Raw genomic sequence first — 13,482 nt, 5'->3', positions numbered from 1 at the left:
ATGCTCTGCTGTCTTGTTTTACTCTGTTCAGCACTTTGGTCAGCCTTGGCTGTTGTAAATGTGGTATACAAATAAAGTTTGATTTGATTTGATTTGATTTGATTTGATTTGATTTGATTTGATTTGATTTGATTTGATTTGATTTGATTTGATTTGAAACAAACAAACAAATGAATAAATAAAACCTATATGAGCTATAATAGCAAAGGAATATTTTGCCATGTAGCCTAGAAGCTATACTGTAGGTATCATGACACCAATGTAATACTGGAGTAGTACTGTTAGTCTGTAGACGTAGCCTACTGTGGTAGTCAGTTAGTGCTGGTGGCTAATAGTCTGTAGACGTAGCCTACTGTGGTAGTCAGTTAGTGCTGGTGGCTAAGTTAACGTAGCCTACTGTGGTAGTCAGTTAGTGCTGGTGGCTAATAGTCTGTAGACGTAGCCTACTGTGATAGTCAGTTAATGCTGGTGGCTAATAGTCTGTAGACGTAGCCTACTGTGATAGTCAGTTAGTGCTGGTGGCTAATAGTCTGTAGACGTAGCCTACTGTGGTAGTCAGTTAGTGCTGGTGGCTAATAGTCTGTAGACGTAGCCTACTGTGGTAGTCAGTTAGTGCTGGTGGCTAATAGTCTGTAGACGTAGCCTATTGTGGTAGTCAGTTAGTGCTGGTGGCTAATAGTCTGTAGCCGTAGCCTACTGTGGTAGTCAGTTAGTGCTGGTGGCTAAGTTAACGTAGCCTACTGTGGTTGTCAGTTAGTGCTGGTGGCTAAGTTAACGTAGCCTACTGTGGTAGTCAGTTAGTGCTGGTGGCTAAGTTAACGTAGCCTACTGTGGTAGTCAGTTAGTGCTGGTGGCTAAGTTAACGTAGCCTACTGTGGTAGTCAGTTAGTGCTGGTGGCTAAGTTAACGTAGCCTACTGTGGTAGTCAGTTAGTGCTGGTGGCTAAGTTAACGTAGCCTACTGTGGTAGTCAGTTAGTGCTGGTGGCTAAGTTAACGTAGCCTACTGTGGTAGTCAGTTAGTGCTGGTGGCTAAGTTAACGTAGCCTACTGTGGTAGTCAGTTAGTGCTGGTGGCTAAGTTAACGTAGCCTACTGTGGTAGTTTAGTGCTGGTGGCTACAGAAAGTTAACTTGTGTTTTCCTCGCTTTACAGTGTCTTCCGGGTTTCTCTCTAATGCACTATCCAAGAAACCAGAGATGCCTCAAAAACATTTTTTATGTGATCCCCACTCAGTGCCTTAGGTCACATTTTGGTTACTGGATATAGCTGATAAGGTTTCATGTAGTGTTTGAGACCACTAATGGTTTATCTTCTGCAACAGCCTCTCTTGAGGGCAATCTTGTTTACTGATAAGTTAGTGGGATATCAAGCTGTTTGTAAACTGTAATTGTCAAATCCGTATTTTTCTTGTTAGTGCAATCACTCACTATTCAACATGTCACTGACTCATACATGTACAATCATTACATTATGAGCAAAAATTACAATTTAATCCCACCATCCCTGGTGTGTTCATCCTAAATAGCAGTGGGGAATGATTCAATACCACTGGACCAATCTGTACTAGAGGAAGAAATAGAGTCCGCAACACTGCTTTGAAAAACTCAGCTCCGCTGGTTTATTGATTCAACATTTCGATCACTGGCATCTTCTTCAGGAATGTACCAATCTGTACTCCCTCAGGTATGTGTGTGAGCTTTAACGTTTTTGAAAACAATCATACAAACACACAGTTCTGCTGAAGAGAAACACAATAGGAATTGATATACGCAGACATAAATTTGCACAGATAGACAAGACAACTCAAAGATAGGCACACATGGAACAGCCCATGTGCCCCCCCCCCCCCCCCACACACACACACACACATGCACAATCTAATTTGTGTGTCTGTGTACAAACAATGATAAATAGGAACTGCCCTAATTTACAGGCCTCACATAGAATATACCTTATCAGCAGAAACAGGCTCGAGTGGGGGAACGCTGGAGTGATTAGGTTAAGCAAATGTGATCAGCACACGTGATTGCGTGTGTCATGCAAGTCTGTGTACTGTATCCATATTCCATGCACATGGCTGTATGTGGGCATAACTCTCACACTTGCATGCTCTCTCAAGGGTCAAATATGTTTTCATAGTCAGCGTGTGCTTCGGAGAAGTTGTGTGATCCACTACTAACCGCAATAAGGCTATTTTGTACTGTCCTCGTCAGATATTCCGTGGCAAAGATGAATGTACAGGGACTAATCATCTTCTGTGGTGGCTGGCTCCCTATATGAATGGAGTTCCTGTGGCTTCCAATGAAAAAGTAATGTCATGACATGAATAATACATCAACCATATATGGCTCCCCTCCTTATGGCTATGCATATTTGACCAATCTTTCTATTTCTGAGAATGGTGATGTGCACTCAAGGACCTGGAGCGTTGGATCACGTATTATGCTGGTGTCTATGTGCACACATGCACAGTATGTTAGTGCTTGCGTGCATGCATATGTATCTGTCTGTTTGTTTGGATGCATGCACACACATGCACGCACCCCCAACACACACGCACGAGCGCACGCGTGTACATGCACGCACACACACGCACGCACGCACGCACGCACGCACGCACGCACGCACGCACACACACACACACACACACACACACACACACACACACACACACACACACACACACACACACACACACACACACACACACACACACACACTGTGATTACTTTTCCTAAACAGATTCCCTTCAATATTCTGTTTCCCTAATATTTTCCTGGCAAGGGAAATTGAATTCTCCCAAATTGAACATCCCAATTTCCCATCAGGGTGTGGTGGTTGGAGATTTGTCTCAAATGGCCTGCTGGTTCCAATCCCAACGTCTGTGCAAGGAAAGGTTTGCTCCAAAGTATTCCCCTGATCAACGCATGCCTTCATCGATCGTTCCCTATCAACACAGCTGCTTACCCCGCCCTGCATGTGACACGCACACACGTGCATGGACACACGCACACACACATACACGCACACACACACACGTATACGCACTCTATCTATCTATCTATCTATCTATCTTGCTTAATGTAAGTCGCTCTGGATTAAGAGCGTCTGCTAAATGCCTAAATTGTAAATTGTAATTGTAAATTCTATCTATCTATCTATCTATCTATCTATCTATCTATCTATCTATCTATCTATCTATCTATCTATCTATCTATCTATCTATCTATCTATCTATCTATCTATCTATCTATCTATCTATCTATCTATCTATCTATCTATCTATCTATCTATATCCAGTATCTTTACAGCACATTATATTTAAAACACCACTCCAAACTGATACACTCCATCTTCCTCTATACTATCCATGTCTTTCTTTACTTCTGTCTAGCAGTCTACTCCAATCCTTCTCCATTGCAGTGGTTTGTCCTTCATTCGCTGCACACCTTTTTCATCAGGGAGTGTAGATGAGCAATGTCTTCTGCACAGCTTGGGTGAGCGAGATTGCCTTGGGTTTTTTAAGGCATATGACACAAAGCAATATTGATACACCAAAGATAATATCAGGATCCCCACGCCACGCATGCATACACACACACACACACACACACACACACACACACACACACACACACACACATACACACACACACACACACACACACACACACACACACACACACACACGCACACACACACACACACACAAACAAATGTGCAACACAGACCATCTGCCATTTATAAAGTGTGGTGCAGAAAAACAGTTTGGTCCCGACCAAGAGCCAAAAGTACAGCCCTGCAGATGCTGATAAGGTTAGATCATACGAGTACACTCAAAGACAAGGGATGGACCGTTTGCTAGCCGTTTGCCAGCCAAGGGTTAATAACTTTGATGAGGCTCAAAACCAAAACCATGTGTTCTAAATGTTATCTTGTTACATTGAATCTTTTAATCTGTCTAATATACATTCAGTTTTTGCTTCTTTATTATTTTTTTTGCACTTTTTTCACATCACAGTCTACTCCCTAGTCCCTTCCCTGCCGGTCTTTTCAGCCGCATATCTTATTTTGAAGACCCCAAATTCGCGACCCTTGAATCGTAAGCAAAAACGGCTAGGCTAATTTTTGCCGCGATCTCTTTATAATTCACAATAAGAAACGTTAATAATGTAACCACTGTTACGCTCAATGTGTTAAGTATAGCCAAATGTGCCAGGGACCCCAAAGGCAAAGACACTGAGACAGGAGTAAACAAAAGGAAATTTAATTCAAAACTTTATATGTCAGGCGTGGTTTATTAGGAGCATGAGGGGAATCCTGGAAGTGGTGTGGAGCGGTGGACCTGGGAGACACTGGAGGGAGCCACAGTAGTCAACGTCCAAGCATCGGGCGGCGGCTCTCAGCAGCTTATATTGGCAGCCTCTGTTGATGGTGATTGTGGAGTAGCTGGGCTGATTGGAATCAGCCACACCTGTGCTGGCTGCTGGCTGAGGGAGACGCCTGGCCCTTGCTCTATGATGTCATGCAGGGGACGGACTAGGAACGCAAGCACGGGAGCAACGCATCCCTCACCAACCTTAATCCGGTCGAACTAACGGGAGGTCGAACCTTAGGGCAGCCCCCACAACCGCAAGGCAGCTAAGCTTTAGTTATGAGCCGTGAACATTGCCGTTCTTTTTTTTTTAACCTGGAGATAAAGGGTTTTAAGATTTCAGTTATCATGGCAATGGATATGAGGGGTAACCTTTTTACTGACGGACCATAGCCTAGCCGAGCGTTGCCTAGCAACGGATAACTAAACAGACGGTGGCGAAGAGCGATCTTAAACCGAATCAATAAAAAAACTTCAAAAAGTCATCTTTGAGCTGCACCATTGGGAAACAAAACATTACTCAAGTCATTATATATCAGCTTGCATTCCACTCTCTTGGATATTGTACCTTAGTGGGGCTTTCTGTAGTTGCGTTTTCAGTTTCTAGTCATGGTGCGGTGGGTGGGGGCGGGGCTGGGGGGAGAGTGGGCTCAGTGTCCCATTGGCCGTGGGGCTTAGTGTCCCATCAGCCGTATAGGGCTATAGGGCCATTCTTTGCATTTTTTTTTACTATTTTGAAAAACAGAGCTCACAACGTGTCGATGTAGATAGTTGAACAATTTTAAAATGTTTTCAAAATAGTACAAAAAAAAATGTTTAGGGAACGTGGCAGTGAATGAGCAAAGCCAAAGTGAAATTTCCCACATTTCTATTCAATTCAGATTGTTTTGTTGTGTTTTACTCTTGTGAGGCATGCAGGCTTGAATATTGGATAGAGACATAAACAGACTTTCCAGGCACCTATTTATTCCCTCTTTTTTTCTTCTTCTTTTTCTCAGTGGAGTCTGAAGTGAAAACAAAGCTATAGAACTTCAATCCTCATCAGTCACTCTGAATGGCTGCAGCGCTCATGAAAGCTCCCCACCAATCACTGGCCGTCTGGAAGTGTCCCCTCCAATCACTGGCCGTCTGGAAGTGTCCCCTCCAATCGCTGGCTGCATGGTCACACCTGTTTTGTATCCATTCACACCCACAATCTCACAGTATCATCTATATCTGGCACACCACTCTCTGCTGCCCCATCTGGCGGAGTAAGGTTAACACCACTCCATTTCAGGACCAAATCATAATATATAATAACAAATACACAGTCGTAACAGACATCAAGAGCAGAACCGTAGGTCTGAGTGTGAGCTGATAGTTGAGTATTTAGACTAAGGATTTTTAGATTATTGTCTCCACCAGGCCGAAGGCATGGGGAGAGAGTATGTTTTGCACGCCGTCCGTCCGTCCGCGTGTGTCCGTCCGTCTGTCCGTTACCAGCTAATCTCCGGCACCGTTGGCCCCATCCATGCCAAACTTTGCACACACACTCCCTGGATGCCAACGTCGAACCTCTGCCCCAAATATTCCACAATGGCCTGTTATAGCGCCACCATGAGGCCGATTTGGCCAAAACACCTTTCCGTTGATTACTCCTACACATTTCATCCATACATCACGCAATTCGGTATACACTATCTCCATAGTCATGTGATCAACACGGATCTGCACCATTTCCCATATTCCAACCTGATTGGCTAAGATTGGCTTCCAAAGGTCGCATAATTGGTCCGTTTCAAACAAAACGCCAAAATCACACACACAGTGCAATTTCCTTGAAATTATACCCGCATATTTCCACTATAGGCCGAGGATGCCATGCCACTTAACTTTAACACATTTCCACTATAGGCCGAGGATGCCATGCCACTTAACTTTACATTTCCACTATAGGCCGAGGATGCCATGCCACTTAACTTTACATTTCCACTATAGGCCGAGGATGCCATGCCACTTAACTTTAACACATTTCCACTATAGGCCGAGGATGCCATGCCACTTAACTTTACATTTCCACTATAGGCCGAGGATGCCATGCCACTTAACTTTAACACATTTCCACTATAGGCCGAGGATGCCATGCCACTTAACTTTAACATTTCCACTATAGGCCGAGGATGCCATGCCACTTAACTTTACATTTCCACTATAGGCCGAGGATGCCATGCCACTTAACTTTACATTTCCACTATAGGCCGAGGATGCCATGCCACTTAACTTTAACACATTTCCACTATAGGCCGAGGATGCCATGCCACTTAACTTTAACACATTTCCACTATAGGCCGAGGATGCCATGCCACTTAACTTTACATTTCCACTATAGGCCGTGGATGCCATGCAGCCACTTAACTTTACATTTCCACTACAGGCCGAGGATGCCATGCAGCCACTTAACTTTACATTTCCACTATAGGCCGAGGATGCCATGCAGCCACTTAACTTTACATTTCCACTATAGGCCGAGGATGCCATGCCACTATAGGCCGAGGATGCCATGCCACTTAACTTTAACTATAGGCCGAGGATGCCATGCTACTTAACTTTACATTTCCACTATAGGCCGAGGATGCCATGCTACTTAACTTTACATTTCCACTATAGGCCGAGGATGCCATGCCACTTAACTTTACATTTCCACTATAGGCCGAGGATGCCATGCAGCCACTTAACTTTACATTTCCACTATAGGCCGAGGATGCCATGCCACTTAACTTTACATTTCCACTATAGGCCGAGGATGCCATGCAGCCACTTAACTTTAACATTTCCACTATAGGCCGTGGATGCCATGCAGCCACTTAACTTTACATTTCCACTATAGGCCGTGGATGCCATGCAGCCACTTAACTTTACATTTCCACTACAGGCCGAGGATGCCATGCCACTTAACTTTAACATTTCCACTATAGGCCGAGGATGCCATGCCACTTAACTTTACATTTCCACTATAGGCCGAGGATGCCATGCCACTTAACTTTAACATTTCCACTATAGGCCGAGGATGCCATGCCACTTAACTTTACATTTCCACTATAGGCCGAGGATGCCATGCCACTTAACTTTAACATTTCCACTATAGGCCGAGGATGCCATGCCACTTAACTTTACATTTCCACTATAGGCCGAGGATGCCATGCCACTTAACTTTCACTTAACATTTCCACTATAGGCCGAGGATGCCATGCCACTTAACTTTCACTTAACATTTCCACTATAGGCCGAGGATGCCATGCCACTTAACTTTCACTTAACATTTCCACTATAGGCCGAGGATGCCATGCCACTTAACTTTCACTTAACATTTCCACTATAGGCCGAGGATGCCATGCCACTTAACTTTCACTTAACATTTCCACTATAGGCCGAGGATGCCATGCCACTATAGGCCGAGGATGCCATGCCACTATAGGCCGAGGATGCCATGCCACTATAGGCCGAGGATGCCATGCCACTATAGGCCGAGGATGCCATGCCACTTAACTTTAACTATAGGCCGAGGATGCCATGCTACTTAACTTTACATTTCCACTATAGGCCGAGGATGCCATGCTACTTAACTTTACATTTCCACTATAGGCCGAGGATGCCATGCCACTTAACTTTACATTTCCACTATAGGCCGAGGATGCCATGCCACTTAACTTTACATTTCCACTATAGGCCGAGGATGCCATGCCACTTAACTTTCCAAAACAGCCTCATGGTGGCGCTATAACAGGGCAATTCCTCATTTTACCAACAACTGCATCGATCTGTGTACATCTTTGTACTTTGCACTCCCTAGAGCAGGGGTTCTCAACCCGTGGGTCGCGACCCCTCGGGGGGTCGCCAAATTATTTTAGGGGGTCCCCAAATTATTAAAAAAAAAAAAAAAAAAAACTTTTTTTAAAAAAATATTTTCACGATTTTTCAAAAATAGCAGACCTACAAGCTCATAGCGCGCCACTCGGTGGCGCGCTATGAGCTTGTAGATCTGCTATTTTTCAATAGCTAAATTATAACAATGCTTAAAACACCAAAAGGGGTTCCCGCCCAAAATGGTTTAAGGTTATTTTAGCAGTCAATTTATATTGGGGGTCGGGAGGGGGCGGGGCGGGGGTCCCGAGACATTGCCAAAGCATTTCCGGGGGTCCCCGGCCAAAAACGTTGAGAACCCCTGCCCTAGAGGCCATGGTAAAACATTGTCCCTGCATCCCTCCACATCTGTCTGCCTGGATTTCTCTGATTCTACAGTCCTGGTGGAGACCTGTGCCCAGAAGGGCACTTTTTCTAGTTTACACTGTGTTGTCCCATCTGTTGGAATAATTATTTTCATGCATCATTCACAATCTTATCCGTAAAGCAGTGGTTCTCAAAACATGTTTTGTCTCAGGTCACCCCTGTAAATAACTGTTTCAATTACAATTACTTTATAGAACTTACATTACACATTTATGTCATACGGTACTTAAATATGTAAATCTGGTACAGTATGTGTCAAGAGGAAACCTTGAGAGGGTAGTAGTTTCCATTACGATAGATTGATAATAACTTGACATTTAATCACTTGAACCCTAGCATTGCTATTCTGGGGGGAACATTCACCAAAAATAGCAGATCTATAAGCTCACAAACGCATAACAAGTTCACAACGTGGCGCTATTGTGAGCTTGTAGATCGGCTGTTTTTGGTAAGGAGGTTTGGTGGTCCATCTTATACTAAGTATAGTATAGAGGGTTAAACTGAAGTTATATTTAATTCCATATTATCAAAGTATTCTGTGGCACCCGTGTCATGGCCTTAAAGGCTTAAGGTTTTCTTTCATACTACAAACTACAATATTATATGGCACCACATTTAGTATCCATTCCGGATGGTGCACCAATCAATATAGGCTTATATGAACATTACTGTCAGTGAACTAAATGCTACTGCACCATGTTTTCAAATTACTTTTTTCCCCTTCTCATTCCATTTTTATTGATTTTTCACAAATATATAAAATACACATCACTGACAAAATCAACATTATTGAACTGCAATATCACCCACCCTTCTCCCTTTACCCTCCTTCCCCCCATCTTCCCAACCCTTCCACCCTCCTGTCACCATTTGCAAAAACGGCCAGATCCAAAAGCAGAACACAACAACGCCAAGGGTGTTTATTGAAAACAAAGGAGAAACAGGGGAGCTTGTAAAATGTACTATTTTCTGTGTTGTCTTGGGCTGAGCTCACACCTTTAATGCAATTCTGGTGCTCGTTGGATGCATGTTGTGTAGTGTCATGGCCGCCCAATGTATTTCCAATGGAGGTCACATGGTTTGACACAACATTGTGTTGTGTGAGGGGGAGAGGCGCAGTCGAAACGCCCCTCCCCCTCACACAACACAATGTTGGGTAAAACCATGTGACCTCCATTGGAAATACATTGGGCGGCCATGACACTACACAACATGCATCCAACGAGCACCAGAATTGCATTAAAGGTATGAGCTCAGCCTAAGGAGTGGAGCAGGCTGAGGCTGGTGGCTTAGGAGTGGAGCAGGCTGAGGCTGGTGGCAGGCAGTGAGGCAAGGCACTAAGCAGCGGGCTGTCGGATGGTCACAGAGAAAGAGGACAAGAGCAATAGTTAAAAATCACGAGGAACAAAAGCACAGTTTCCAAAAAAACACTAACACTAAGGATTCACGAGGGAATACACTAGACTTGGGGTTATGCAAACGATCTGGCATCAGCGTGGAGAGCAAGCTGGGAGCTGGAGCCAAGCCTATGCCCAAAACACACGCCCACGCACGCACGCACGCACGCACGCACGCACGCACGCAAGTCCAATTCTTACATATTCCTAGCCTAAGCTTTCAATCAAGGGCATAGTTCTGAGAGTATATTGATCATGCCACTATTCATCTAAGCTCTCTGGATGGTCTTTTAACTCTGATCCTCAAGCAGGGAACCTTAGGTATAGTCCTTAAATTGAGGATATTATCTGACCCATTGATTTCTCGAAGAGTCATAATAACGCCTTTCTCATCCCTGCTCTCATTAGTGAATGGTCTCCCCCCATGCAGACAAAACGTGATTATTATTTCATATTCAAGAGGATTTTTACACCACATGATTTTAAATCCTATGAATTTCTCTACTGCTCTAAACACCTGTAATTATTCATGTAGGTTACAGCATGCATCTCTCCTTGGGAATGTATAGCATGAGATCGACTTTGAATGTGACAATCCACTCAGTCACACAGTACATGACCTGTGTGCATTTATTTAAAATAAAAGAATCACACCCGTGTGAAGTGAGGGGCGCTCTTATCATTGTACATCACCCATTCATTGTCAATGGGAATTTAATCTTTGTGTGGGACAAAAATAGCCGATTTGCTCGTCCACATATGATGTCAATTCTCCATTAATTGTCAATGGCATGTGTTTATGGACAAAGATCTACACTATAGCTGAATATAGGAGGGGCTAGCAACCCTCAAAAAAATAAAAATAAATAATAATAAGAATAATGACACCAAATACTGTAGATACTTTTTATGCAATGGAAACCCACAGGGTGAAGATTTGCAGAGAAGGCCATGAGAGCATTGGTCATAGATAGATAGAGGGGAGTCTGGTTAAAACTGCAGCACATAGAAAGCATATCCATATTTAGCCAGGTATACAGAGCCAATGACACACTTGTTTACTGACCCCGCAGCCATGTGGCTCTGTTCTACCTACAGCATTCCATGCCTCATATGGTGTCTGTGTGAGTGCCTGTTTGTGCATGTGCGTGTGTGTGTGTGTGTGTGTGTGTGTGTGTGTGTGTGTGTGTGTGTGTGTGTGTGTGTGTGTGTGTGTGTGTGTGTGTGTGTGTGTGTGTGTGTGTGTGTGTGCATGCATACAGTATACATACATGAATAATATTTATATATATATATATATATATATATATATATATATATATATGCTCATGGGTTAGAGCAGGGGTTCTCAACGTTTTTGGCCGGGGACCCCCGGAAATGCTTTGGTAATGTCTCGGGACCCCCGCCCCGCCCCCTCCCAACCCCCAATATAAATTGACTGCTACAATAACCTTAAACCATTTTGGGCGGGAACCCCTTTTGGTGTTTTAAGCATTGTTATAATTTAGCTATTGAAAAATAGCAGATCTACAAGCTCATAGCGCGCCACCGAGTGGCGCGCTACGAGCTTGTAGGTCTGCTATTTTTGAAAAATCGTGAAAATAATAATAATATAATAATAATTATATAATATAATAATAATAATTTGGGGACCCCCTAAAATAATGTGGCGACCCCCCGAGGGGTCGCGACCCACGGGTTGAGAACCCCTGGGTTAGAGGAGCGACCATCAAAGGAACCAGAGAGGGATGAACCTGATGCCCTCTATGGCTCACAACTGTTATTTCTGGAAAACCCAGTGGGATTACAGTAGCATTAAGTTCACTGACAGTAATGTTCATAATATAGGCATATTGATTAAATTACAAATTATTATCAAATGCTTTTATCTCATTGCCTTTGTGAATGAATAAGGCTATGTAGCCTATGTGATGAACGGGATAATGAGCAGCCCTGCCAACTCTCTATACATACGACTGCAGCACCACTGCATTCTCTCTCGGCCTCTCTCTAACTTGTCTCTCTCTCTATTTTTCCTCTGCTTTTGAAGATGCCCCCCCCCCCCCCACCCAGTCACATCTCTGCAGCTTTGCCGGCTGCCCTCACTTCCTTCTCAACATCTATCCCTCTTTTTCTCCACCGCTCTCGACTGCTGCATGCTTCCCTTCTGCCCATTCCAAAGTCTTTCCATTTCTCACATTGTTTCTTCTAATCCACTGCAAAAACACTGCTGTTTCTCTCTCATCCCCCGCTGCCCACAGAGAGAGGGACCCTCACTGACTGCTGTGGATTGTGAACAGAATCCAAATCAGTTGAGGGTCACCTCCTGCCCCCCCCCCCCCCCCCCCCTCATCTGTCTCTCTCTCCCCTCGTTCTCGTTCGGTGGGCTCCTGTGCCTCTGTATTGATTGTAAATGCAAACTGTGCACACCCATGGCTCTCAGCCACCTACATATAGCCACCCATGGCTCTCAGCCACCTACATATAGCCACCCACACCTCTGCAGACGCACATATTCTACTTTCCCAGTTGCTGTCATCATGCAATGCTCCGTTCAGTCGGCGTAATTCCTCTCATTTCTCTGTCCTCTCATCCCTCACTCTTGAATCTCGCTCCCTCCTCGCTAATCCATCACTGGCCCTCTTTCTAGTCCCTTTTCCCTTCTGTGCACCTCTTTTATTCTCTTCTCCATTCTTCCTCTTCTTCTTCTTCTTCTTCTTCTTCTTCTTCTTCTTCTTCTTCTTCTTCTTCTTCTTCTTCTTCTTCTTCTTCTATTAGCAGTCCATTAGGCACTGCAGCAAAATGGGTGATTTTGCTTTGAAGTGGCCTCATCCTGCAGAGTGCCTGCACTGCTTGTCAAAATTGAAACGAATATCCATGAGCTGCACATCTCATCTCACTATATTCACTGCTACAATTTCTTGAGCTGTGTGTGTGTAGACCACAGTTTTATGTGTCTAAATATTTTATGACAAGTGTCACTGGCAATGAATTTACAGTACAGTACAGATTTACGATAATGCATGTGATTTAAATTCAGGTTCGTGCGCATGTGTGTGTGTGCATGTGTGTGTGCTCGTGTGTGTGCGTGTGCATGCGACCGTGCTTGTGCGTGTGCGTGTGTGTGTGTGTGTCCATCTGCCCGTATGACTGCATATGTCTGTCTGTCTGTATGTCCGTCCGTCCGTCTGTGTGCACCCTCGCTTTGCTGTCCAATTGCCAGAGGGATGCTTGACTCAATAATAATATGGCTCCCGGCAAGCCAATTTACACTGACAGGAGAATGGATACGTAACACGCAACACATGAAAATGAATGTGCATAAAGGCCCATGCAGTGCAGCACTCAAACAGTGGATGTAATCCTCCCCCGCACCATGTGCACCTCTGCACTGCTTGCCTTCACAACCCCCCTACCTCCCCCACACCCCACCCCTCCTCTCGT

At 44.3% G+C, this 13,482-nt stretch overlaps 1 pseudogene across 1 annotated transcript in view; it reads left to right on the top strand.

The window, feature by feature from the left end:
- The window catches only part of LOC306929305 (F-box only protein 4-like), an 82,463-nt pseudogene that overhangs the window by 68,882 nt on the left and 99 nt on the right, over positions 1-13,482 (top strand). The window lies entirely within an intron of this gene.

This window comes from Electrona antarctica, assembly GCF_951216825.1.
Source record: "Electrona antarctica genome assembly, chromosome: 9".
Taxonomy (NCBI): Eukaryota; Metazoa; Chordata; class Actinopteri; order Myctophiformes; family Myctophidae; genus Electrona; species Electrona antarctica.
Note: the sequence above shows the minus strand (reverse complement) of the source record. Positions and strands in the feature narration are given on the sequence as shown.